The following is a 27,789-nucleotide window of genomic DNA, read 5'->3' as shown; positions in this document are numbered from 1 at the left end:
AAACATGTGGTACTAAGTCCCACCCATCTTCCTGTCTGTTCTTCATCAAAGGGTCCCTCTGGTTAATGGAGCTCTCTGTGGTTTCTGATTAAAGTGCCATGTCTGCCGTAAAGCTGCAGTGAGAACTGACTTTCTGGCTCTGCCAAACCACATACTCGTACCTTCTGAATTCCCCCCGCCTCCCGGGATGACTACTGTAAACACGCAGTACCAGGTATGACATTTCACTGTCAATCTATACTGAGGGCGGGAGCTGGCATCAGGTTGACACAGTTGCATATGAAAGGGTGTTGGGATTTCCTGTCTCCTATGTTAGCCTCTGCAGCCAGGTCCCATGTGGGCCTGTTTGAATTAAACTCTGATTATTATGTGAATGCTGCTGTCAGCTATAGGGCTAAAAAAAAAGACAGGGCTGCTTCTGTAGACTGTGTCCACCCACGGGTCTGTGCGTATGTCGTGCAATGAGCATAGTAAAATGAGTGCGGATTAGCTCCACACATTTTCCAGAGGTTGATCTACCATCATTCAATTTCATTTAAATTTTCCAAAAAGGCCCAGGCGAGTGCACACCCACTGTGCGGTTGCTCGAATTCCTCACAGCTACCACTGCATTAAGCAGAAACCAGGTGCTGTCCCAGTACCGCTTCGAGTGTATGAGAGACATTATGCACTCTGACGGCCGTATCAAATATACCCTCATACTGAAGTGGTGGAAGGATGTCGACATACACCACTGAACATGGAAGAGCTGTAAGTGCAAATTGACACAAGTAAAGTGATGTTATAAAGAGATGATACAATGACGCACAGAAATGGTATAAGAATACTTAAAGAATTAAGGTGTTATCCAAGTAACGAAGTAATCAAGTATAAAGAGATGGCAAAATCGTCTATGCTAAGAAGACAAGTGAGATGAAGCGCAACAAATGAAAATATGCAGAAATGCAAGGTAGATGAGACATATAGAGGCTTAGTGCAGTATAAACTATTACATGAGTAAAGCGTCCATGATGGAAAAATGGATGTTGGATTGTTTTGAAACTACCTCAGAAACAAACCAAGGCCACAGATCAGAAACGCTGCAGAAAACAGCTACCGCAAAAAACAATGAATATCTGTTTTGCTAAGACTAAGGGTGACACAGCAAGACATAATTGGAAAGTACAAAGGGAGATAACCAGGATAAGCTATTAATGAAGGGCACATTTCTCTTAAATTAAGCAGAGACGAAAACATCTGCATGTGCCAAGTATTGGACAATCAAGGATGCGAAAATCATATGCAAGGTGGAACAGCCAAGTCTCCAGAGGCCAAGAAGAGTAATAAAACCCAACATAATGAAATCAAATAGCAATAAATGAGAGGTTGAAATGGACAAATGCGTGGTCTATTAACACAGGATTCAGAACTTGAAAAAAAGGCCTATTCATTAAGCTTCAAACAAAGATAGGGGTGTACCCGGACTCCCTTAAAGGTTCCAGAGAAGAAAACAGTCAGCAACAGTCAACTATAAAGGAGAAGCCTTGGCTTGTGGCCTAACCGATGAGAGATGGTAGGCTAATTGACCAAAGTAGGCAGTATTCTGATGTCCTTCTCTGCATCTGGGTTTTGTTTTGTTCATGTGCTGCTAGCCAGTCGAATGTCCAGGGTTGGGAGAGTACGCCAACCAATCATGAGTGGCTATGAAGCAGCATGTTATACCGTGTTGTAGAAACCAATCAGCTGTCAGTTTTTTGCTATAATCAGTATTATTTGTATTTTAGAGGTAGTTCAAGGCGTGCCCACTAGATAAGGGGCAGCCAATGATATTATTAGCACTTACACATACTCTAGGTATATATGTTCCCCTAAACAATCCCTCTCCTTGATGGGTTTTGTTGTTTGCCACCTAGGATGACGTCAACGCTGATGTACATTGAGGTATAAAGTCTTTCGGGTACCAGAAATGCTTTGATAGTGTGTGAGCTGCGACTTTTTATGCTTGCCAGATTTCCCTACTTTATTTGAACTGACAATAAAGTAGTACTTTGCCATATTCTTTAAGTCTATCCGGTTATTTGGGTCTGAGGTAATTTATTATGGTATTTTTCAAAAAAGGTAGCAGGTGCCCCTCTCCAGAAAGAACATGGCATGTTAACCTGTTCTGTGTTTTTTTCCTCACTTTGAGAGTCTGCAGCCATCGCTTTTTGCTCACTGTACCTTTCACAGATGGGAAATATCCATTTGCATATCAGTCTTTGTCCCGCCCACATGGGCAGTCCAGCACTGAAATGCTATGGCAATTCCCTTCTGAACAAGAGTACCAACAGCAACCCCAGACATGTGTTTCAGCCTTGTTGGGTCTCATCAGTGAGGTGGAGCTGTGCCTCTCTGAGCACAGTGAGCAGGGTGTCCACATCTGGGTTCCCCCAGGTAACTCAGGGTGACCAACCCCAAGTTCCTTGCAAAAAATGGTCTAACAGGGTAGCAGACGCCCCTCTACAGAAAGAACATGGCATGATAACCTGTTCTGTGTTTTTTTCCCACTTTGAGAGTCCACAGACATCGCTTTTTGCTCACCGTAGCTTTCACAGATGGGAAATATCCATTTGCATATCAGTCTTTGTCAGAAAGACAATGGGGGTCATTCTGAGTATGGTGGTAGGGGGTTAACGGCACCGGTAAGGATGCCGGTGCCGTTAACCCCCTACTGCTACATTCCGAGGTCCCTTAGCGGGTCCCACCAGGAACGGCTGGTTCAACCAGCCGCCCTTAGCGAGACCCGTTAAGGGACCATGGAGCTAATAACGGGCCCGCAATTTTCGGGCCCGTTATTAGCTCCTTCCCTATTCCCATTGAGCCCTATGGGGCTCAAATGGGAATGGGGAATGGTTTTCGAAATGGGGATTTACCGTGTCCGCATAGGTCGGAATGTCCCAGCAAGTCCCCATACCGACTACCAGGACCCGAGTTTGACCCCCAATGTTTGCTGCTGCTGCTATGGGAAATAAGGCTAGGTATCAGGAGCCTGTGAGTTTGCAGACATTTTAAGCAGCTAGAAACAGAGCCACGACTAGTTTTAGCCATTATCACCGTTGTGTTAAACTCGATTCTCACTACTTTAGAAAAGTAAATTTTCTAATTTTCTAATTTTAGACGTTCCCTTGTGAATTAACCCCAGGGCTAAGAACAGGTTCAAGAATCTCTCCCTATTCTTTAATTGTTGAAATACCACGGTACTCGGCTTATTATCACAATACACCAGGGTGGTTCTGCATTGCACAGCATGAAGGCTCAGAAGCTCCAACTATTAACTATCTTGCCAACCCGGATCCTCTTTTTATCATGCTTTTTACTAATGTTTTGCTTTTTCCTTGGGTCACCTGAAACTATTCAACCAGAAATATTTATTATAAACAGTGCTTTGGAACACTACAAAAGTATTCTGCCACTCAACAAATTATAAGGTTGTTCTAAAGAGAAGCACATCTTTGATCAATTCTGCTACTAAAACTTTTTATTGATTAATGAATGATATTCAGTGTAACTTGTCTAAAAAAGGCTCAATTTTAATTCTTAAGTGGATAAACATACGGTCAGACAAATAGCACACAGAGCTTGGAGCTTAAGTCCTACTTATGAAATACGATTGGATGTTGCAAATTCCCAAAACGGACCTATGAGAACGAATATGAAGCAAACGGGTCGGACACTGGCCCTTTGGGTCTTATCTACCATCAATTTGTACATGTAAGTGGCAGAAGGACACTGAGGCAAGCCTCCCTTTTCTTCGATGTTAAAATGTTTTTAATATACTGCAGAGATGGAATCAGTCCGCTGTAGCATGTCTCATGGCATATTAACAGAGACTCTCTGGCCGGTCCACCTTTAAATGCGTGGGCGCAGGCAGTCGCACCTTGGTACTCTGCCCCGTGGGAGCGCACATTACTATCGCAAGCAGCAGGCAGGCAGTGGCAACCCAATAAACATGCCCAATAAAACGGAGCCGAGCTTGTCCTGTATTCCCGCGCAAAAGAACACGATATTATACTAGATACCAGGAACCTCTGGCTTGCTGCCATCCTAAGCTCTGTCGGCATTTTATACGGGGTTAAAAGTGCACTGGATGAAGGAGCCCGCATTTAGGGAGACACGACGCTTTTCTACGGCCGCTGGAAACATGACGGGGCCTTGCAAAGATGCTCTCAGGTTTCAAGCTACGGCAGGCTTCTGCTACGAGCTTAAGATGTTTGGCTGCACGGACGGCACTTTAGGGAAGCGAGGGGCTGCGTTTTCTCTTGGGAGGGGATGGTGGTGGCAATATTATGTTTTATGAGAAAAGAACACATGTGATGTAATAAAAAAAGGAGTTGCAGAAAACAGAGCTCCGTGCTGTTAAGCCCAAGAGGGCAGAATGGACAAACTGCTCTTGTAAAGTTTTCAAAGCGACTTTCTACCTCCTTTCTGTATCACTCAGTTAAGTCAGTTGTAGCCAGAATGTTGACAACCATGGTACATTATATTGAGAGGATACCTTGATTTTACGTAGTGCTGCACAATCATGTATGCTTGTTTAGGCACTCTCACACATATAGACAGTTGAGGGACAAGAGGCACAAGGAGGTACAGTGATTTGGCCAGCGGTAGAAGTGCAAGGAAATAAGTAGTGGAACTGTGGTCCTGGCATGGGAGAGGGTTGGTGGAAGCATGGTGCAACATGTTGCAAGGTGTTGCAGCCGGGGCATTGCAATCGTCTAAGTGACTAGTAACTGAGGCTCCTATTACAACTTTACACTTACAGAGGACAGGAATGGACAAATCCTCCATATAGAATGGTAAATATGGTCGTAAAAAGTAGAGGAATGGTAAACAGAAAAAAATAAAAGTAGTGGAACACCGCTCCCGACCGTTACCGCTCTCTTCTATCACTGGATTTGGGCAGGTTGAAAAGTTGAAAGAATGTGCTCAGATCTAATCAGTACTAGCACTGGTCTCTCCGGATTGTAGAGTCTGATTTGAGCCACCAGACCATTTCTCCCTGTAGACTTCTTCATTACTGCCCTGCATACTGTGTATGAAATGCTAGCAAACCCTCCAAAGTCTGGAGTGCTAATGGCTACTTTTTTGTGGGAAAATGGCTCAGCACAGGCAACGCTGGGCTTTTTTCCAGAAAGAAAATCTGCAAGCATGATGGCAGCTGCGCAAAAAGTAATTATAAACTTATTTCTGTAACTGTTATTTCTAAGCATTCCGCTGAGAGTTAACAGCTTAGTTACAGCTGTAAATGGATATGTTTTGAGTCACATGTTAGTCAAAATGGGTGGCGTCAGAAAGGTACTGTGGTAGGAGCGAGGTCAGCATGTCATATGGTAGAAGTGTCGCCATCTTGGAAGTTAACAGCTAAGACAAAATGAACAGAATAGAACGTAAGCCTCGATGTGGAGCTGCCGCTCTGTTTAGCTCAGACCCCAAAACACATCTCCCTTTTCCATTCCACAGGAGAGAAACCGAGGTCAGGGGCACCCATGGTGCGCAGATAAACACTAATTGTATCTAGCTGCAGGGTCTGAACATGGTGGGAACAGAATGTTAGTTGGTAGAAGAGACGGAGGGTATGCCCCTGTGAAGGACACATTCGTGAGAATAGGGCATGTGGTCTTGTGACGCCAATGAGCCAGGCAAAGATTTAGAGCACTACTACCCTCACCTAAGAGTGGCCATCACATTTGAATTACACACAGACACACAACCAAAGCAAATACATTCCTGAAATTCAGACTCCAGAGCGGTGCCCGGGTCATGTCATTACCAGGCACCTGGGTTTGGAAGGAGAGAAGGGTGAAGCCGTGTCTGGAACGTTACATGATTTAGGATAGGAGGAGCAGAGGTGATGCCAATACATTTAGTACAAGGCCCGGGATGCAACTTCTGTGCACTGCTGTGTCTGGTATAATGAGAAGGCTGAATGTCTATCCAAGCAGAGTTGGCTTCGCCAGTGTACTTTGAACGTGTATGGATCGGAGGGATGCACATCACGTGATGGTCTCGATCTATTAGTGTGTCAAGTGTAAATGACCAATCCTGTACCTGGATTTGCTAGTGATGATGTAGTGGGCTATGTGTCTAGGGGAAGGGGTCTAGATAAGGTGTGGGCAATCGGTCAAGGGACTATAGGGGGGGTATTAGCATGTTCTACATGTGGTAGCAGATGAGGGTGCTGGGATAACATTGTAACCTGAATATTTAGGTTTTGCGGGTTTTCCGCTATATAACCGGTAACTTCTTGAGGTGTGACCAACTCTGTGTCAGTACAGTTCTACAGGACTGGCCTGAGACCTGTTTGCATGTAATAAACCTAGTTTTCCCATGCAAAGAGATATGCAGTGATTATTTGGTCCTTTGGATTATTCTTATCGTTCGCTTTTTGGGTTGCTACTTCTCTCTACAAATTGATGACCCTGACGTGGTCCCAGACTCTCTGTGAGGTTGGGGTGCCCCAGCTGTGCATCCTAGGATGCAGCACCCATCTGCAGGGACCAGTAGCCTGACTTCTGCAATGGCTGTTAGGCCAATTGCCTGACTACTACATCTATATGCCTATTCAGCCCTCTTCTTCGTCTCAGTCCCTACAGAATTCTGCAACATGTATGAGTAGTTTGTTTCATCAAAGGTAGGTTGTTACACTTCTTTAGTTTGGCAAAAAGACATCAAAAGGGTAGGATTCTGGGGAAAGTTAAAAGGGGGTCATCCCAGTATACCTGGTCTGTTTTCCCGACCCCCAGGGTCAGGATCAGAAAGACACATCTGCCTTTCGCTGGCCACATGAGGAGTGTCCCAAACCAGGCCCCAACAGATTCTTCACAGGAACCACATAATAAGACTATAGCAATATTCTATCACATGTTAAGGCAAGGACTTACAAAAGAGGTGCAGAAAGATTTGGTCAAGGTAGTGGGGATCAAGGATAAGGGATGGGCAGAGATTCGGGTGATTATAGTACATCATTGCAAGCAGCAGCAAGAGAAAGAGCAGGAAGTGGTGGATAACACGCAGAAGGCTGAAGGGAAGTTAGTACAGAAGAAATCAGTAAATCTGAGCATAGAAGGAGTGGTGATGACAGGCCCGCCTGTAGGGCAAGTAGACATGAGAATATCACTGCTGGAGACGAGAATGGTACCGGAGTGGACAGAAGGGTATGAAGGCTATCCAGACAACAGAGTTTATCAGGTAGGGTATCAGGGGGGATTATCAGGGAAGTTTCCCATGAGGGTGAGGGGGATTTCAGGGTGGATGAGGAGGTAGATGAGGAGGTAGAGGAGGAGAGTTTGGAGGGATGAGGCAGAGATTTGGCGGTCCAGGACCATGTTGGTCATGTGGGAGACTAGGCCATTTTGCGCAAGAGTGTAGGAGCAGGCAAGTGTATGCGTTATGATCCCCACTCATATCCCAGCAGGCCGACAGCCCTGGTTACATACCAACAGCAGTGCAGAATGATGCCTCCAAGCATCCCATATCGTATGGGGCCCATGCAGGTGCCCCAGCAGGGACAACCGCCCCCAGTATTTATACCAAGCACCAGTGCCACAACAGATGCAACCCCGATCGCACAGTACTGCACCAGTGTATGCGCAGCAGCAGACACAACGGCCAACCCCACAGGTTTGGGACAAAAATGCTTTGCTGCACGGCACAGTGACACCGTACACAGGGGCAAGTGTGGTGGGTAGTAACCCCCTCGTATTCCCTGAGTCGAACACACCCAGATTAGGACAGACTACAGAGAGCCCTGAAGTCCCCAGTCCTGTCAGTCACAGATAACAGAGCACTCCATATGGATTTGGGCAATATACATGTACTGGGTATGGTCATTCAGTATGCAGATGATCTCCTAGTGTGCAGCACAACAGAAGACCTATGTAAAGCAAATTCAATTACACTGCTAACACTGCTTGCAAACAAAGGATACAAGGTAGATAAGGACAAAATGCAATACTGTCAGTAATTATAAGTTACTCACCATAGTGGTTAACATACTCTTAGTCCATAGTCCCCTTTCCTCCATACTGTATGGGCGCCCCTCGCTAGGAATTGGAACGGAACCTTTTTCACCAGAAAAAACATCTTACACTTTAAATTTAGTTGCGCATGGGGGCGTGGCCCTGGGAGCAACCGCTCTGTTGACTCCGGCTATCAATGCCACAACCAAGCAACCTTTGATGCATCAGCCACATTAAGTTTGCCTAACAACACTGTTTTGTTAAACAGGGAGGTTGGTGGGACTCATGGAGGAAAGCTGAAGTACGTTAGTCACTACAGTGAGTAACTTAGTGGATTCACTTCTTGCTCCTTGAATGATGTCAAAATTGTCCTGTGACAAATGGATGTGCTGCAGGATTAAGTGCTTAGGAACCAGGTTGCTGGGGCTAACTTATCCTGGGAGGGGTGGATTACCGCCCCCCTTTTTGGGATAGTAGTGGATCCAGCCCCACTGGCAGGGGAACTGGTGGTTGATTGGTCAGTCGTAACAGCTCTGAGAACCATGGTCTGGCAGGCCACTGGGGCGCTATCAAGATAAGACATAGACGATCCATCTCCCTGACCTTGCAGATTACCCACTGCATTAGCAGGGTGGGTTGGAATGAGTATGTCATCATGCCATCCCACTGAATCTGCAATGTATCCCCCAGCAAAACTGTGCCTTGACCCATCCAGGATACGAACTGTTGACACCTCCTGTTGAGCAATGTGGTGGATAGGTCTACTTGGGGCTGACCCCATTTGTTGAAGATCTCCCTCAGGACCCTCTCATTCAATTGGAATTCGTAATTGCCGACCACCAGCCTGCTGAGACTGTCCGCCTCTAGGTTGGACTCCCTGGTGGGTGAATGGTCAAGAACAATGTTGTTGGCTAAGGCCCACTCCCATATGTTAATGGTTAGCTTGCACAGAGGAGGAGATCTGGTACCCCCGTTTGTTGAGGTAATACATGCAGGTGGAACTTTGCGTCTGAATGCAGACCGGGCTGTTATTAATAACCAGGAGGAAAGCTTTCATAGCTAGCCAAATAGCCATAATTTCGAGCCAATGTTTATGCCTGCCCTGGTCCTGTCTTGACCATAGGCCATGCACACTGTGCTCATTCAATGTGGCTCTCCAGACCTTGAGGGAGGAGTCCTTGGTAATTGTGTATGCAGGTTGTGGCTACCTAAATGGTCTGCCTGCCAAGAGATTGGTGTCTATCCTCCACCCGAGTAGGTCCTGTAGAAGGTGTGATGGTATGTTGACTAATGCCGCTTGGGAGACAGTTTCCCGACTCCAAGAGGCTGAGAAATGTAGCTGCAGCCTCCTCATTTTGAGCCTGGTGTGAGGCACTGCCAGAAGACAAGCTGCCATAATACCTAGGAAGCGCTGGTACCACCATGCTGACATTACCATCCTGCTCAGGAAATGCCCTGTAGCCGCTTTGATCGCTACAATCTTTTCCGCAGGGGGGGGGAAGACTTCTTTGCTTTCGTATCCCAGATGGGACCCAAGAAGGTCCAGGACTGCGTAGGCTGAAGCGCTGACTTCTTGAGGTTGATGTAGAACCCCAGTTCGTATAGTGTATGCATAAGCCTGGCTGCTGTGTTCCCGACTCCCTTTGGAGAATCTGCTTGCACCAGCCAGTCGTCGAGGTATGGATAGAGGTGGTGGCCTTCCAACCTGAGTAGTGCTGCCACTGCATTCATTAATCTCGTAAACCCCCTTGGGACTGAATTGAGATCGAATGGGAGAACATTGTATTGGAAGTGTAAGCCCATGACACAGAACCGTAGGAAGGAATGATGGGATGTGTAGGTATGCATCCTTCAGATCGAAGGAGCATGTCTAGTCTCCCCCACACAGGGACTCTGCTATCAATGCTGCCATAACCATCTTGAACTTTTGAAGGGGTAGAAAAAGGTTCAGGGCTGAAAGATCTCTGGGAGGGGGACTGGAAGAAGCACTTGTGTGTAGTCTTCTGCTGTTTACGCCGGTGTTGGCTGGGTGGCCTGTTGGGTTGCCTAGTCCGGCGGTCCTGGAAGCCCCTGAAACCACCAAAGTTATGACTTTAGTCAGGACGCCAATGGCTCTGGCCAAAGCTCTTAAAAGCTGGCTTTCCAAGTATAGCCAGAGATTTAGCTGTTTAGGAGCTGTCCTTTTTCTTGTCCAACTCTTCATCGGTGTATGAATGGAACAAGTCAGCTCCTTTAAATGGTAGATCGAGAATATGGTCCTGCCCATCCGGATTAAACCTAGTGGCCTTGAGCCATGCAGTCCTCCTCATGTCCACAGCCACACATACAGCCCTGCCTGCTGTGTCAATGTGAGCCACAGATGATTCCATAAGTTCCTGACCCACTATCTTTGCTTCTGCTAGACCGGTTCGGAACCGTGCCTTCCTATTAACTGCTGGGAGGTCCGGGAGGAAATTGGCAATCTCCCTCCCCAGTTTTTGGTTCACAGTGGCTAGCACGGTATCCACAAATACGCTTGCCGTAGGTGGAGAGTGGCATTCGAGTACACTTTTATCCCACAGGCCTCTAGCACCTTTTCCTCTTTGCCTAGTAGGGCCGAAGTGGATAACGACGTGGAAGTTTGAGTTTTAGCATACACTGATGCCGCTGCAATGACTGATGAGCGTGCTTGAGGGTGCATGGACAGGATGAGAGAATCATCCTCTGCCTGCCTGTACTTTGCATCCAGGCGCTTGTTGGTTGGCTGCGTTTAATGAGGTCTTGCCCAACCCTTCTTCGCTAGGGCTTCTGCATCTTTCTGTAAAGGAATGCCTCATTTGATGGTCAAGCAGTTGGTAAGTACCTCTGTCAGGACGCCCGCCTTTGGTTGCTCCCTTTATGGCAGCAGAATCCCTAGGAGCCACCCTTTCATGGAAAGACCTTGCGGAGGAGGAGGTGTCCTGATCCTTCTTGTCATTCGTGTCACCCACTGTGTCGTGCAGGTCCGTGCAGTCTGCTGGTGGAGTATTTGTGGGTGCTGCAGGTGCTGCGTCACGCTGTTAGACTGTGCAAGGGCTCTGTGGGCTGCAGCGAGACCACTGTGGTATTTGGTACCAGGGACTGTACCATAGCCAGAGGTTGGGATGGAGCTGGTGTTTGGAGCTACTGCTACTATCATCGACACTCTGATAATCATAGGATGACTAAAATACCTCCATCATTTTTGATATCAGGGTTGAACTATATGTTTTATAAAATTCATCCGGTAGGCCATCTCCCCTAGTGTTTTCCCAGATTCTAAGGAATCAATCTCTGCCCTCAATTGCATTTCTGTCATAAGGCATCCAATTAATCCATCTGTTCTGGTGTCAGTCTAGGCAACAAAATCTGCAACAGTGTACATTCTCCTCAGCATCGCAGTGCCCATCCCTTCAATAAAGCGACTCATAATAACTACGGAAAATCCTATTGATCTCAGTCTGGGAATGCCAAATTTCACTGCATTCATCCACCACTGCGCAAATGTTGTGTCTCAAACTCTCCCTACGACAAAGCCACACTAGTAGCCTGCCTGCCTTATCCCCATTTTCATGCAGCTTCTCCATATATGCTTCAAAGTCAAGCTCCCCTAACCCCTCCCATGCTCCAATACATTGCTTTCTAAGGGCGGTCAGGTCCTCCTCCTGTGTCCCTTCTAAGTCTAGCAAACCCTCCTTAACTTTGATTTCAGATTCAATGCTAGCTATTTCGTCCACCAATGTCTTCCTGATATCTCCAGTCTCAGCAATCGCTTGCCACTGAATAACCACTTTAAAGGATTCCCACAGCATATCACAAATGTCCACACTTCCTTCATTTGTATCCCAAAATTCTGCAGTCCTACCTTCCAGGTGATCTTGAAATAATGAATCAGACAGTAACTCTTTCCTCATCCTCCACATCGTCACAGGAGATATCTCACCCCTCAACACCCACGTAAAGAGCAAGGGGGCATGGTCTGAAATTGACCTACCCATATAATCTATATTAATGAATTTATCTACGAATTTCCGTGAACATATAGTCAATGCATGTGAATACCTTATGCCGGGCCAAATAATTATAATACAGCCTTTGTCCAGCATGCATCAATGTGCAAACATCTACAAGTGCTAGATCTTCAAGAATAGTGCTAAGGGCCCTCGCCAATGAAGATTGAGCCTGGTATTTGGTGTCTGACCTATCGAATCTGGGATCTCAGGTACCATTAAAATCACCTCACCATATCCAAAGTACATTCCTCAGCAGTTCCAGTCGTCCATGTAGAGAGAGGAAAAAAAGCAGGATGTATCGTGGTTGGGAGCGTAGGTATTGATAAAACACACCTCCCTATGTTCTACATATCCATGCTCCATGATCATTCTCCCCAGACTGTCTGACTATACAGCCAACAACTTAAACAGGACCGACCCAGCCACCCATATCGGAACCTCTCTAACCATAGGTAGAATAATTGGCTCTATATCCCACTCTACCCTGTCAATCAATAATAGCAGCCTGCCTATCATCTGTTAAGTGTGTTTCTTGAGGCAATGCAATCCTCACATTTTCTGTGTAGTTAGGAGCAACCTCTATTCCTTTTAACAAAGCTCTTCAGCTCTCTCACATTCCATGATACTGCATTCATTTTATTTGCCACCTGTCTTGGAGATGCACACCTTCACTCGCCACCCACATGACTCGGCACTAACTTCTTGTTTAAAAAAGGTTTTTAAATCCTCCGGCGCTTCTGGATCTATCAAATCACTAAAATGCACTTCACCATTACCATACTTCCATCCCGACAATGGAGGGAGTGCTCCATCTCTTACAGACGAGCGAACACAACATAACCAAAACATAAAACCAAAACAAGCGCTCAATAGCGCCATGCTATTTGAGCGTGCCTGCCATTCAACCCCCGTCAGAGACAAAGGTAACAGCAGGTAGCTGGACACCCCAAACTCAGGTATACCCAGAAAATGTAAACCATTCGGGGGGTAACTAACCACATGCATTGTATGTGCAATTGTAACATGAGGACTGTCCAAGCACCAAAAGAGCCCCAAATTGTCACATCATAGGATCAAGGACTGTACTTGAGCCTAAATTTCAATGAGATCTAGTGTCTCACTGTGGGATCCCCTCTTCCTGTCATACCTCTGAGGTTCTGTGTCATCTTTCCCTTCTTTCTTCATCCATCTTATTTCTATTAGTCATCGCTCCATTTTGTTGCTATCCAGCAAGTAATTCACGTCGTCTGGAATTTGAAAGAAATGGGATGTTCTCTTGTAAAGTACCTTCAGCCTAGCCGGGTAGATCAACATGTATTTCAGGCCTTGTTGGCATAGTCGTTCTTTGGTGGGTACAAACACTTTCCACTTCCTTTGGACTTGCAGTATGAGTCCGGGTAAAGTAGAAGAGCCCTTCCGCATATGACCCTCTTCCCTTGAGAATTTAAGTACCTGCTCCCTATCTCGGAAATTCAAAATGTTGGCTATTATCAGACTTGGGGGGTGCTTCAGGAGGTTGTCTCTTCACCAAGGAATGGTGCCCCCTCTCAATTGTAAACCCTTGGGTGAGCTTGCCATGTCCAATTTCCTGTAGTAGAATGTTTTTAACATATTCCATTGGATCTCTCCTTTCTTCGCCATCAGGCAGTCCTAAAATTCTTACGTTATTTCTCTGAGACCTCCCTTCGTCATCTTCAACTGTATATTTCAGTACCCTGGTCTTTACTGTAAGATCCTCTACCAGTTTCTGTAGTGTCTTGGTGGTGTTCATAGTCTTAAAGACATTTCTTTCAGCAATAGTTATTCTTTCGGCAAGTAACCATACATTCTGCAGGTTACTTGCTTGGTTGACATCGATCTTGACTCCTACTTTTTTTGACTCCACGGACTGCCTTAGTGCTGCTATTGCCTCAAAGATGTGGGTGTCGCCTTCAGTTCTATATTAGGTGGCATCTCTCGCTGTAGCTCCAGAGAGGATGGGGTTTCCGTCTTCTGGTTTTGTCTACCTTCATAGGACTCAATTTTTGTCTGTTTGGTCCTCCCAGCAGCTCTGGTGTCCGGCATGTGTCGCAAACAGGGGAACACTGATCTCCCGCAATAGTGTGTTGAAATGTTGCCACAACATAAGAGAGCACAGCACACCTGGTTTCACCAGGTGTTTCGCCTATTCAGTATTGTGGTTATGTAATATATCCTGCAACCTCTGGTATCCCTCAGTTCTCCAGAAGTCGTATGCCTGTAGGGGCACAGGTTCGGTACATACAATTTCAATGTGTTTCATCTTTATGTGATTGACATCGATTTCTGGCTCAGGCCTGGCTACCCTAATATCCGGTCATATGCAGTTTCACCGCCCTCCTGTCTCAGTTTGCCTGACCTGATATAATATATCATAGTGCCAGTGTGTCCACACCATTGGCACATCCACCATTGTTCAGCTCTACATCGTTGTCGGGTTCTGGAACTGCCAGGCCCCATCGTCACACTGCCCCTCCTCACCAGCACTGCTTCAGACCACCCGTCGGTCACCGCTCAGCGTCTCCAGTGTCACGTCCCATGCCTTTGCGCCATCTTGGAACACGCTGCAGTGGAGAGCGCTGTCCTTCTTTGTCAATCTGACGACCTTTAGCCTCAAGGAGCTACACACAGAAGGTCCAGCGATCGGCACCTTGATGCAGCCCTTCACGGACTCCAGGGGTTCCCCAGCAAGGTAGAAACAATCTTCTTTAAAAAAATCAAATCGGGAGATCTCTCAGTTTGCGTCCTCACTGCATGGCCATTGGCTACCATGCTCAATATCCAGAACAAAACGTCCCTTCATACTGACTACTTTGACTCCCACCAACCCCCTTTTACAATGATGGCTCTCAATGAAACATTGATCCCCACATAAGACTGCCACGTGTTTTAGCTTTGTACACTGACTCTGCTATCTTTTAATAATTAAATTAATTAATCTTTCATAACGTACTTAATACCGGAGACCAGTCTCTGAGCGGGGGACAGGGATTCAAACATGTGTTGCTCTGCGTTGTCTTGCTTACAAGACAAACAAGTTGCTCCTGAGTTATCCTCTTTGGGCAAGATCCACAAATTCAAACTGGTCCTAATGCTGTCTGATCATTCTCTAGTCAGTCTCAACAATCTGCCGGCCCACAAACGTGGAAACTCAATCAATCTTGTCTTTCGCTCCTCCGCACTGAATTCTTTTGCTGCCTCTCTATTGGCACATTTTCCTCTAACCACTCTTTCTGTTTTAATGTCTCTTTGCTTGCTCTAATTTCCTGCCACCCTCCTTCGAAATGATTCTGGTTTAAGAAAAATTTGATTTTAGAACTGGCAATTTCTTCCACCACGCCCTCATTGCTGATTTGCTTTCTCTCAGCATCATCCTCCACCATGGATCTGCCCAGCCAGCCAACACCAATATAAAAACTGTATGCTCAAAACCCATATCATAGAAACAAAACCTACTCTCCTCGCTTCCTACAAGAGTGTGCTCCTTGCTCTCACTACTGCTTTGAACTCAGCTAAGCCCAACTATTAGACCATAATCGTCTCCTTTCTTCACTCTCTTCTAGACAATCTAACTATGATCATCCAACAAAATATGGTCTTCTAGTCACCCTCAGCTACTTTTTCCTTCAAAATCTTTAAGATATGGTACGTTGTCCGCCCACCATAATCTCCCACCATAATCTCCCAATGTTCTCCACCACCCCGCCCCACCCACTTCATCTCCTCAATATCAGACATCCTCCCACCACCACTGCTAAAATGGCACCAATCGTCTGGACTGCCAAACCCTTCTGCGATCCTGTTGAATCTTTCGCACCACAAACAGTGAAGGAGCTGGCACACCAGACCAGCTCCTACTTCTCTCCTCTCTTTATCACTCACATTTCTCTGGTATTTCCCGGTTTGTGTTAAGGTGGCCACAATCATACCCATTCCGAAGGCCCCAACAACCCGTTGAACTATTGGCCCATGTCTCTACTTTCTACTATTCCAAAGTTCTAAAACATGTACCCTTTAGATGCATCACTGAATACATGGAGGCAAATGAACAGTGTGCCCCCCAACAATCTGGAATCCACAATAGACAGTTAATGTAGAAAACATTTGCCCAGGTCTGCAACTCCCTTACTAGAGCTCAATACTGTCATCTCTCCTCCTGCTCCTTGAGTTCCCCCTGCTCCCTTTGACACATTTAATCATATCTTTCTTGGCAAACATGTCTCCTCTTTTGGCTTCTAAAGGCATCTATTTGCTGATGAGTCTTAGACTTTGCTCTCTTTACTCTTGCTTCACCAGCTGCATATCTGCTAAAATACACAGTTAAAATAATACACTGAAACATGAAAGAAATGCATTTGATCTATCGCCCGATATTCTGGGAATAAAGTCAATTCTTATCCATTACTTAGATTCACAAATGTCTCCACCAACCAAGAGCCGACATCCACTGAATCTTTCACTGAGATTCATAGATGCCTCATATTTTGGGGATGGACTATATGGTGATGCGAGACTGCTTAACTAACAACAGTTTGGCAACAATATTATATTTGCCCTTGTAATATGGACTTCTTACATTCAGAGAGCTTTTGATCAATTCGCCTGATATTAAGGGGGGTGTTCAACAGAACTATCTTGCCGGATCCACAATATTAATCATACACACATGGCAATACTGAGGAGTGATTCAAGAATGTCTCAATGTATCACAGTGTGAAACTCATTTTGTTCCACAGACCACTTTACAGATGTTTTGGACTACAACTCCCGACTATGCAGGTTATGCTGATCGGAGTTCTAGTCTAAAACATCTAACGAGGCAAAGGTTGCAGACCCCTGCATTAGGGGTTATCACCCATTCACTCCATCACTTGGATCAACCTGTTGAGAACAAACATTATTCTATCCATCAAGAGGCTTCAAGGATGTCTCAATGTGCCAGCAACCGAGAGCTCTACAATTCATCACTTGCACCCATAAGGTGCTAAGCCAGCTTTGATGGACTGGAGAGTGCGACCCAAGAAAACCTTAATGATCCTGACCAGCGGGTGGGGGGGTTTGAGGGGCAGAGGAGGACAAAGTAAGCAATGGCATCTGTGCATGGCGTTCCTTTTCGATGGGCGCCTGCAAAATGTCACCAAAACCACCCCCCGAAGGCAGCCGTGCGACAAGGCTCGTAGCTTCAGTTTGAGCTCCTCGTATAATGCTTAAAAAAACATTATTTATAGTAACTGTTAGACGATGAGACATTGTTTACCAGATCCGAAGATAAATTATCACTTGCAGACTGCCTGTCTGAGTTTTGTGAAAGTCATCTGGTTTTGTTTTAGTGGAAAAGAGAATTTAATTCTTGATAGCACATTAGTATTTCAAAAATGTGTTTCCTTAATATAAAACCACTAATTTAAACAACATATTTCTTTCACTAACTGTTACAGAGAGAAAGCCAGAGAGAGAGACAGATTGAGAGAAATGGAGAGGGGGAGAGAGTGATAGCAATAGAGAGAAATATAGAGAGAGTGAGTGAGAGATAGAGAAAGAGAGTGAGAAAGAGAGCGAGAAAGAGAAGGAGAGAGAGATTTCACTTGAGGAGTCCTTCAGCCAGGAGGCCAGAAGAGTCATGTGGTTAAGGAGAGCGAGACCCTGCAGACTGAAAGATATCCCATGATATTGTTTCACCCTGCATTATGCAATATGATATACCATATGTTACTTGAAAGGAAAATATCTATGTTTTGTAAAAGGCAAAGAGTTTCTTTTAATTTTGGTGATAGGAAGTATGCCATAATTTCAATCTAAAAATGCATTGTGTTAAACAGCACCCACTTTGGCTGAAGCAGCCGATCAGCATGTTTGGCATAGAAACATTGTTGAAAGGTGGAAGACTGTGTTTCTGTGGTGGTGTTAGGACTTCTGTTGGCATAAATGGCAAAGGAACAGAAGAGCATTATTCCAGGTGGCACCGGGTGTTGGTTAGAATTAAAACGAAAGGCATGACGAGGCATGACCATAGAACCGAGCAAATGTACATTTAGTTCCAAGGAAGTAGGATACTAAGGTCATGTGAATGCTGGGAAGGGGTATAGCCCCAAAGAGGACCCATGAGGGCTATATGGGATCCTCCATGCCAACAAACAAAGAGGTTCGCCCGTTCCTTGGCATGGCTGAGTGTTGTAGGAAGCACCAAGGGCTTAGGTGCTGTGTTGTCTCAACCCGTGGGAGAAGGCAAGGCAGTTGTCTGTCATGTGTCTAGATATGATATGATATTTTATTTATATTGCGCCTATACACATGTTTCAAGGCACTACGAGGCTGAGGAGGGGAACAAGGGGGGACAAGACAACGATCTTACTAGGCCCAGTAACATTGAGATTGCGCAAGTACAGGGGAGAGGAAAGGGGAGAAGTGCCAGGGGCTGCGGAGCAGGAGCAATTGCAGGACATAGGAACGAAACATTGAAAATCAAGAAGTGCGGCCAGCAGGTGGCAGTGCAGGGGGTTAAGTGCAGACAGCAAGAGTTAGATAGTGCAGGTAGTGGGACTATAGGGTTGCAGATACAGCCCCAAGTGCAGGGATGCCAGATGGCAGTGCGGGTGTGCAATGGGGAGGGCAGTGACCTGGGCCCGTGGTTCCAAGAGTAGTCAGGTAACCAGTGCAGTATCAGACAGGAGATCAGCAGGGAAGAGGAAGAGAGAAGGCAGAAGCAAAGAGGAAAGTCTTGAGCTGCTACTGGAGACAGAGATGGTTCTCGTCAAGTTTCAGAGAGGCAGGGAGGCTGGTCCAGAGGGAGGCGGCAGCCGAAGAGAGGGATCTGTCCCCAACTCGTTGCTTGGATAAGCAACTGACTCTCAAGGAGTTGGAGGCGGAGGAGCGAAGAGCTCGAGTAGGAAGATAATTCGGAAGAGAAAGCTGGCGATATTTTGGTCCCAGGCCCCAGGTGACCTGGTGGACAATGCAAAGGGTCTTGGACTTGATCCTTGCAGCCAGAGGGAGCCAATGGAGAGGTTTCAGTGCTGGGGAGATACAATCCTTGGGCTTGAGGCCAAGGACAAGTGTCGCAGTCCTGTTCTGGATGAGTTGCAGATGACAGAGGGTAGAGGCAGGCAGATTTAAGAAGAGGCTGTTACAGTAGTCAAGCCTAGAGAGAACCAGAGATCTAGAGACAGTGAACTTCTGGGGGAAGGAGAGGAAGGGACGAATACCTCTGAGGAGGTGCAGTTGGTAGTTTGACTTCTTAGAGACGTTGGAGATGTGAGGAGAGGAGAGTGTGGTGTCAAAGATAACCCTGAGGTTCTTAGCCTAACAGGTGGGAGGAGGAAGAGGGCCAAGGGAGGCCGGCCAGAGAGTGAAGGGAAAGAGGGGTGCAGGTGTGCCGATGAGGAGGATTTCCGTCTTTCTGGCATTCATGCAGAGATCATTGGCGACACACCACTCCTGGATTGCAGACAGGGATGAGAGAAGGAGAAGAGTTGGCAGAGGGGAGCCGGAAAGCGAGCTGGGTGTCATCCGCATAGCACAGGAAGTTGGAGCAGGGAGCAGCAATGCAGGGGGCGAGGGGTGCCAGGTATTGGTTGAACAACCAGGGAGAAAAGTTAGACCCCTGGGGAACACCGCAGGTGGAGAGAGAGACAGAGGAGAGGAAGGACGCAAGTTGGACCTGCGAGGGTCGATCATAGAGGAAAGAAGTCAGCCAGGCCAAGATCTGTCATTGAGTCTGAGTCTTGCTCTCCTGCGATTGAGAGGGAGTTGTTAGTTTATTTGTTGGAAACCAAATATTTTCAAAATTATATACGGGAGAAGTTAGTTTCAATACAAATTGACCATAAACCACCAGTGGAGCTGCTGTCAGGTGGATGGCCAAGGCTACACTGCGGATTTCCCTTTTTATTCTGGAGACTACATGAATATGAATACAGAATAAAGAAGGATCCGGGAGTACAGAATGTTATTGCAGACTATTTGTTGTGCATACCTTTATCCAATCCAGTGCATGATCACGACAGTGTGGGTGAGTGTGGTTATGCGTGTGAGGTTGTCTGAGCCCACTTGTACCCAAAAGAGTGGATACATGAACTTAAACAGGAAACTGGGCTGTCCAATGTAAACAAATGGACCCAGAAGGGTGGTGTGCGAAGGATACCATAGACAGGGGTTTCGTTTTCCTCTGTAAATTACGAGATTAGCTATCCATTAAAGGTGAAACATTGTTAAGGGAAGGTATTAGTGCCACCACAGTCATTGAGAGAGAAGTGTGCTAAACAGGGATAGCGGGTACCAAGTGTAAGGTCTGAGAGAAATATTAGTGGCCTTGGATGGATCTCCACAAAGAGTAGAAAGTCTGGGAATGTTGGCAGTGTTGAAATTCAAATAAAAGCGCCAAAGCAAGGAAGCAGCTGTGGTGTTCTTTAGAGATCTCCCACGGGGGATGGAAATGACTGGGACTTTGTATTCGTGGGCTGTAATACATTTTGGAGGCCTGGAACAGTCACATGATCATGATGGTCAACCATTAATCAAAGTTGCCAGAGGTTAAGATAGTGGATAGGGTGAATACCAATGATGTGGTAACGTTCTTAGAAGGTGTATTCAGGAGAGAGGGGCCCCAAAGGAGATACTAAGTGACAATGGTCCATAATTTAGGGATAGTAAGGTATCCAAACACCTACAGTTAAGGGGAATCAAGTAGAAATTCACTGCTGTGTATCATCCTGAGAACAAAGTGTTTGTTGAAAAGTTTAACCAGGATGTCATTAAATCTGACCAGTTGGCCCCAAGCTATAATATGGATATCAAAGGGGCTGTGAGAGAAGTAATATGGAGCATAAAATCTGTCCCAATGCTATAACGCAATGTTCTCCATCTGATAAGCAGGAGGGAAGTGAACTCCCAAGTTTAACCCTGCGTGGGCGAACATGAATTTCAAGGGAGAGGTGATAAGTGTGGATATGGTGAAGGAATTAATGTTGAATGCTCAAGAGAAATGGAAGGTACATTCTGATAAATTTACACACATAGGAAATAGGGAGATTTAAGGTGGCAAGGAAATGAGGACAAAGGAAGATGTGAGAGGCTATAGGGGCGTGCTAAAGTATTCTCAAATTATTAGAGTGACAATTAAGTTTCTCAATGCTGTAAGTGTAGAACACGGCTTCACGTGGGATCTTAATAGGGTGTTGAGGTAGAGAGGCAACTCCCTTAGCAGGAAGGGGCAGGGCGGTTCCTGCAATCAAGATGGGATGAACAGCGATGTAAGATAGATGGCGTGGATAGAGGACCTCTGAAAGCAGTCTACGCATGTTCTGTGTCCAGGCAGTGTCACGCTGCATTCAAGCGAGTCCAGAAGTCAGGCGGATTCTACCCGTCCATTGCGGGTAACGAGGATGCCAACCAGGTTAATGTGATTCTATTAGCGATCCCCTTCAGTACGACTGGGAGGGATGTGTTACATTGTTCCGACATGTGTTGTTGGTTCATTGTTCATGTTTGGTACAACCCTAACAAGTGCAGACATTCATGTTATTACATGAATTCCTGTTAACATGTATATGCTCTGTGCAGGCTGCAGGTGCAGAACCATGCCACCTTCTGCCCGTAGATTGTTAGGGGAGCCAGGAATTCCAGAGTGAAGCATTGGGCAGTACCCAGCTGTTGGTAGGACGTTTGGAGGGAAGCCACATAGGGTCATGGTTATACAACAAATCTTGCAGGTATTTACCTTTTCTTCCTGACTCATTCATTGCTATAGCTCTAAGCAATCTGCCAGAAGCATGTATCAATGCACTGGCTGTGTCATCTCAACCCTCCTTCAAGCAAACTAGATAAAAAACACTTTTACAATTTTGGTGGTATTTCTGCAGTAAATGTGCTGAGATACCACCAAACAGATTTATCAGTCCCGCCACTTGCTCCAGTGGAATTACTGCCGGATTACAAGGGGCGGTATGTCGGTGTTAGCCCCCATGTATGGAGTCCATACAGCTTCATGGGGATTTTGGCAGAATTACCACCAGCAGTAATTCCGCCAAAATTTATGTTTTTCGGCAGTAAGGTGGTGGAAATTACATTCAGCATTTTGCCAGAGGTTTTTCTCCACCTTACCCCTAAACCTGTAGTTCGGCGGTGAAGTGATGCAGCGGTAATGTAGTGGACTGCATTTCCACACCCTTGCCACACCTGTAGAGTCTTAGTCCCTTTTCAGTGTTGTTAAAGATTTGTGAAAATAGACCGTCTGCATCTGGGTGTGGTAAGGGAGGAGTAACCGCAACCATCAGTTAAAGTTCTTTTTTTTTCTTTAAAAACCTTCCGTCTCAAGAGCTCTTCACGTTATATTAGCCCAGCGTTTTTCACTGGCAGGTGCTAATGGCAATAAGAACTTTTCAGGTGAGACATCCCAGCTGATAACCATGTCCCCAAAGCACCGATGAAGGGCTCTCGTTTTGTTCTGGCCCTAAACTTGGGCTGAGAGATGTTGCGGAGGTGAACGGACCAGCTGCCAGGTACTTAGCCCTTAAGTGATTTCATAACTTTGCAACACGCCTATGGATCCGCTGGATTGTCGTGGCGGGGAATACCAGGGTGCTCTCCCGCGGTACCTGGTGTTTCCATCGAAAAGGTTTCCAACGAAACCTTTTCCATCGAAAATATATGCATCGAATGCATATATGTGATGGGTAAAGGGTTCATTTTCGTTGGAGTGGGTTTTTAAGGGTAAAAAATGGAGAGTGGGGGAGGACCGCCCTCCCCCCAAAAAATACAAAAAATGCATTTGATGCAAATATTTTCGATGCAAAAACTTTTGTTGGAAAGTTTTAGATGGAAAGACCATAAACCCTCTCCCACTTGATCCTTCTACTCCCTTTGTTCGAGGGTCTATGTACTATTTTGTAAAATGGCCTTGTTAACCTTTGCGACGTCACACGTGCTGCTACGTGTAGCTTATGTTCATCTGTGAAAGGCAGCCACAGGAGAAATAGTTAAACCTGCTAATGTGGAAAAACATTGACAGGAGCTGGCTTTAAACTGGAGCTCACTGTCACATTGCGTTTAAGATATCGTCCTGGAGACATCGCCGAGTAGCATATAATGTTGTAGACAACTAGTTTACAATTGAAAAAAATACCCGAAATCATTTTCTGAAATAAAATGGTCTAAAATGTTTTACGTTCATAATATATATTGTCCATCAGTCGAAAGCAGTATGAGTTTCCAGTGATGTGTGGGCTTTTTTCTTGACCCAAGATATGAAGGCATCCCGACGAAAAAACTCTTCAGGCACTTTTTGACCTCAATTTTGGCTCAAATGTTTGACCATATCATGGATTTATTTACAATACAGGAATGGAAGCTATGACTTTAAAGAGAAAACTGAGAGTTTTGTCACAGTGGGTGTTTATACATGATCTGTCTTCATTTAGGGTGCTTCTTTAGAGACAACATATAAATAACATGCAAAAATCAACAAACCATCACATACAAAGGGGCGTCAAGCATGTGTGTGGAGAAGGGACAGGAGAGTGTGAGAGGAGGCAAGGGATTAGTGCACGTAAAAAGGAGACTTTCAAGCAATGTCCTGCAAGCATTAAAAATTAAAAAGACACAATGTAAGTCCTCACTTGGACAAAGATTTGTCAATGGGCCGTTTTCATTTTCTGTCACTAACTAAGGGCCTTCATCACAAGCACTATGAAATCAGAATCTGTTCACAATTCTCGCCCAAACTACTCTCATTTCGTATCAGCCTTGGAAATGACAAAATGGCCGATATCCTGTGAAGCTCGGGTTAGGCAGATAGGTACACAAGCGTTGCAGCATTGCGCCCTGGTTGGCCGCTAGCTCTGCATCCCAAGATGACAAGAGGCCTTAAGCAGGCCCTTTCTCTGTGTGGTGGGTGTGACAACAGAAAACAATCACTGGGGAGGAAAACAAGGGAGGGCCTTGGGTTGGCAATCTCAGAAGAATCAAAGCGATATTTCTCACCTCTGCTTTTTCCCCTTTTGAGACTTGTCTGGAGACGGGAAATTAGAGGAAATAGAAGCCTTTGTCCCTCTTACTGCTTTGAGAACAAACAAAAATTAGCAATGCAGAAATATAACGTTCACCTACAACTGTTGCAACAACAATTTTAGCAAATAAGGCACTGGCTCTTGCAGACATTTCGTTAGGACAGGTGTGACGAAGAGTCACCAACAACACATTCCTCCTCCCCCTCACTTAGCAACAACGTCACATGCATAAGACATGGTCATTCATGTTCTCCCGTTATTACATCCAGGATATGGAACTTGGCATTTGGTATACCAGCTACAAATAGGAGTGCTCTATGCCCCTCTTTGCCATGATGATTTTACACACACACACACACCTTTAAAATATCCAGTTGGCATACACTTTACTGCTTCTACCCCTTAGATTAAGCCAAGAGTGCAAATCAATAGGACACAAAGAAAATACACAAGATAACAAACCTACACCCCAAAGTGACGCTCGCCATATGAAAATGTCTTGAAATATTATTGCAGCAACCATATGTTTGGACAGGCTTGGTGGGTGCAACTTCCATGGGGTCACAAGGAGACTACATGTGCACTGCAAGAGTGAAACCTACATTCCAAAGGTACATCATATGAAAATGTCTTGAAATATTATTGCGGCAACCATTAGGTTACACATGTTTTTGGTGTGTGCAACTTCCACTGGGACACCAGCAGGCTCAGGATGCGCTGCAGGAGTGAAAAGGCCGGATTTATGAACACTCAGTGTGTGGCACATTCTGCAGAACCATAGTTCAGAAGGTTTGCCTTGGAGCTATTCTCTTTCGAAAGCCATGAATGCTGCCGTTGTATCGGTGTGACCAATACATTGAAAGCCATAGACTTGGAGCGCAATGGAATTTAGCTACAATTAATCTTGCCTGCGACGATGAATAGTCCTGGAATGTCTTTAATGCACAATGACTGTAGGGATTGAATAATTTGCAAAGGCAAAGTCTACTTCAGAAGGCTTGACCAACTTCGCGGCACTCAAAAATGTCAATGCATGCAATGACAGGCAACCAAAAAAGTGGCCCCTGCACCACCTGAAGTCTGAGCTGTAGAGTGGGGTCACATTAAGCCTAAGGTTCCTGGAAAGAGAGATGATTCGCTCTCAGAAAGCTCCTGGTAGGAAGGGCCTTGCCAGAGGTGGTCTGGGAACCAAAAGTGACCCTGGAAATGTTTTTGTTTTACAGTGGCCCCATAGTAGACTGTGTGAGCGAACCCAACCCCTCTAATAGTGTCTGTTGGGTTCTTCTGCAAGAACAATTGGAGAAAATAGGCACAAATACCAAATTAAAGCACATTTATCCCTATGTAGAGATTAAAAAGTAGCTGAGCAAAACATGAAAATTACATATACCTTTTGTTAAAAGTGGGACTCTATCATAAATTGTTTACTTCAAAGGAATGTGGGGGATGAGGGGAGATGGAAGGACGGGGATGGCATGGGTCCACAGGAGAGAGAGAGTAAGAGGAGAAGAAAACCACTGTATACACAGAAAAGATCCCCATGGTGCAGAGGACTACTGGGAAATCTCCAGAGTTCCACACAGGCCAGTCCATCACTGGGCTTTGCAGACCCTAAAAGAAACGTGAATCAGGCTTGCAACTGTTTGCAGCACATAACTTTGAGGAGTTGGCACATATGATCTGTCCTTGGGCAATACTAGAGTTCCATCCCAAAAGCAAGGTCCTGCAGTGAGGCACCATAGCTCCAATGTTAAAACCAGTCTAAGCCCAGATGGTGATTTTAATGTGAGCAAATTTCCATATTGGTGTATGCAAGCAACCTACTATTTTAAAGATTAGGGACTCTAAAAGGGTAGAAGCTATTCGACGATTGGCAGCATGCATTTCAGTTTTTACAACCCTTTAGCCGATGACTGTTTCACCATCCTTTGAACCACACTTGATGTTAAAAGTCCTTAAAGAACGGAAAATATGGATTCTCGAAAATGTGCCACATAACCTTTGACTGAGACGAATTAAAAAAATCTAATTTCTTACAACGATAATTTTCTATTAACATCTACTTTCCTGCGTTTGAGGTTTGTCCTATGATGACAACGGAGGCACCTCACTAGAGGAGGGCTGTCTATGAAGTGGAATGGTGCACTGCGCATCCTCTCTCTGCAGCCTTTGACACCGTTAACCATTCAATCCTCCTTGACCACCTCCTCCCTCTAGGAATCTGTGGCTCGGCACTCAAATGGATTGCCTCTTTCCTCTGCAACAGGAAACAAATTGCCTTCCTATCCTCTTTTGTCTCAACTGCTCATGATGTGAACACTACAGTACCCCAAGGCACATGCCTCTCTGCTCTCGTTTTCAAACTCTATCTGATCACTCTACCAGGAATAATCCACGCGCGCAACCTATCCTGTTAAAACTACGCCGATGATACCCAAATTATCCTAAGAATCCCGAAGACAAACACCAACCCACGTCCCGACCTTGAAGCTTGTCTCCGTGATGTTGACCGATGGATGACAAGTAACCACCTCCTCTTGAGCCCTGATAAAACTGAAATCATGGTGTGCAGCAATACTGCCCTTCTCCCTTAACTGCTCCCATGGCCCTCCTCCCTTCGTCCACCCCCTCCCTTCAATACAGTTAAAAATGTAGGTGACACTAGGGACTCAGGCCTAACCATCTCCTGTCAGATCAATAATGTTTCAAAATGCTGTCACTACCACCTCCAACTTCTTAGACACACTTTTCCTTACCTCTCCTACTCCAACCGACTCGCTGTTATGTCTATTGGTATGTTGAGACTGGACTATGCCAACTCCTTATACCTGGGAGCACCGGCATACCAACTCAACAAACTCCAAAGAGCCCAAAATGCTGCCACCAAACTCCTCCTCGCCCTGGGACACAGAGATCACATCTCACCCGCTCTACGCACCCTTCACTCGCTCCCCGTCGGACAAAGGGCCACATTCAAAACCCTATGCATTACCCACCGAGCAGTGCACAAGACCGGCCCACCCTACCTACAAGAGAAGATAAAACCCTACCTCCCACCTTGCACCCTAGGATCAAGCACTGCCCTCCTTCTAGTGATTCCAAACTCTAATTCTGTCAGCATCGGAGGATCCGCCTTCTCAACCTTGGCACCAACTCTGTGGAACTCACAACCACCAGATATTCAACACACCCAAGAATACATGGCCTTCCGCAAAGCTCTAAAAACCTGGCTCTTTCCATAATGCTGATTAAGACCATCCAAGGCTGATGCAAACTGCTGACAAATGTTCAATGAGATCCTGAGCAATGACGCCACTGAATGCGCCTATTAAGTCACTCATTAGTTTACTCTGAATGCAGCAATTGCAAACGCACAATTGAAATCCGGAATAGTGAGCTCGCTAGATCAAAACCTCCACCCAGACACTCATCTCTCCTATCACTATGCTCACTCTCTACTCTACGCCAACATACAAGAGTGCACTTACACCACTTGATCAATTTCAGCCTAGCTGCTCACATACGAACAAAACTACATGAACACCTCAACATTCCGTTAAAATACAGCTATACCGAACAAAAATCAGCCTGGCTGCACATATAAGCGTCCTACACAGGCGTAACGTAGCCAGAATCCAGTCTTGGTGACCAACCTCCAGACTGCACACATTCAAGTGATATCAAACATCACCACACCTAATGCTAGGATGCAGCTACCATCAGACAATCACATCAGCTGCGCACATAATTGGTGCACCCAAGCACCCTATGACACCTTACTCT

At 45.7% G+C, this 27,789-nt stretch overlaps 1 long non-coding RNA gene across 3 annotated transcripts in view; it reads right to left on the bottom strand.

Annotated features, from left to right (window-relative positions):
* Window positions 1–27,789, bottom strand: part of LOC138488242 (uncharacterized) — a 499,519-nt gene that overhangs the window by 76,745 nt on the left and 394,985 nt on the right. The window contains exon 3 of one of the 3 annotated variants that reach the window (XR_011274620.1): window positions 23,981–24,053. The exons of 1 other annotated variant lie outside the window; for it this stretch is intronic. This is a non-coding gene — a long non-coding RNA (uncharacterized lncRNA). Of the gene's footprint in view, window positions 1–23,980; window positions 24,057–27,789 lie in introns of all 3 variants that reach the window. One more of the 3 variants, XR_011274618.1, reaches the window with a different exon arrangement.

This window comes from Ambystoma mexicanum, chromosome 9 (genome assembly GCF_040938575.1).
Source record: "Ambystoma mexicanum isolate Mex_15411 chromosome 9, UKY_AmexF1_1, whole genome shotgun sequence".
In the NCBI taxonomy this organism is placed as follows: Eukaryota; Metazoa; Chordata; class Amphibia; order Caudata; family Ambystomatidae; genus Ambystoma; species Ambystoma mexicanum.
This window is presented reverse-complemented; position numbering and strand designations above follow the sequence as displayed.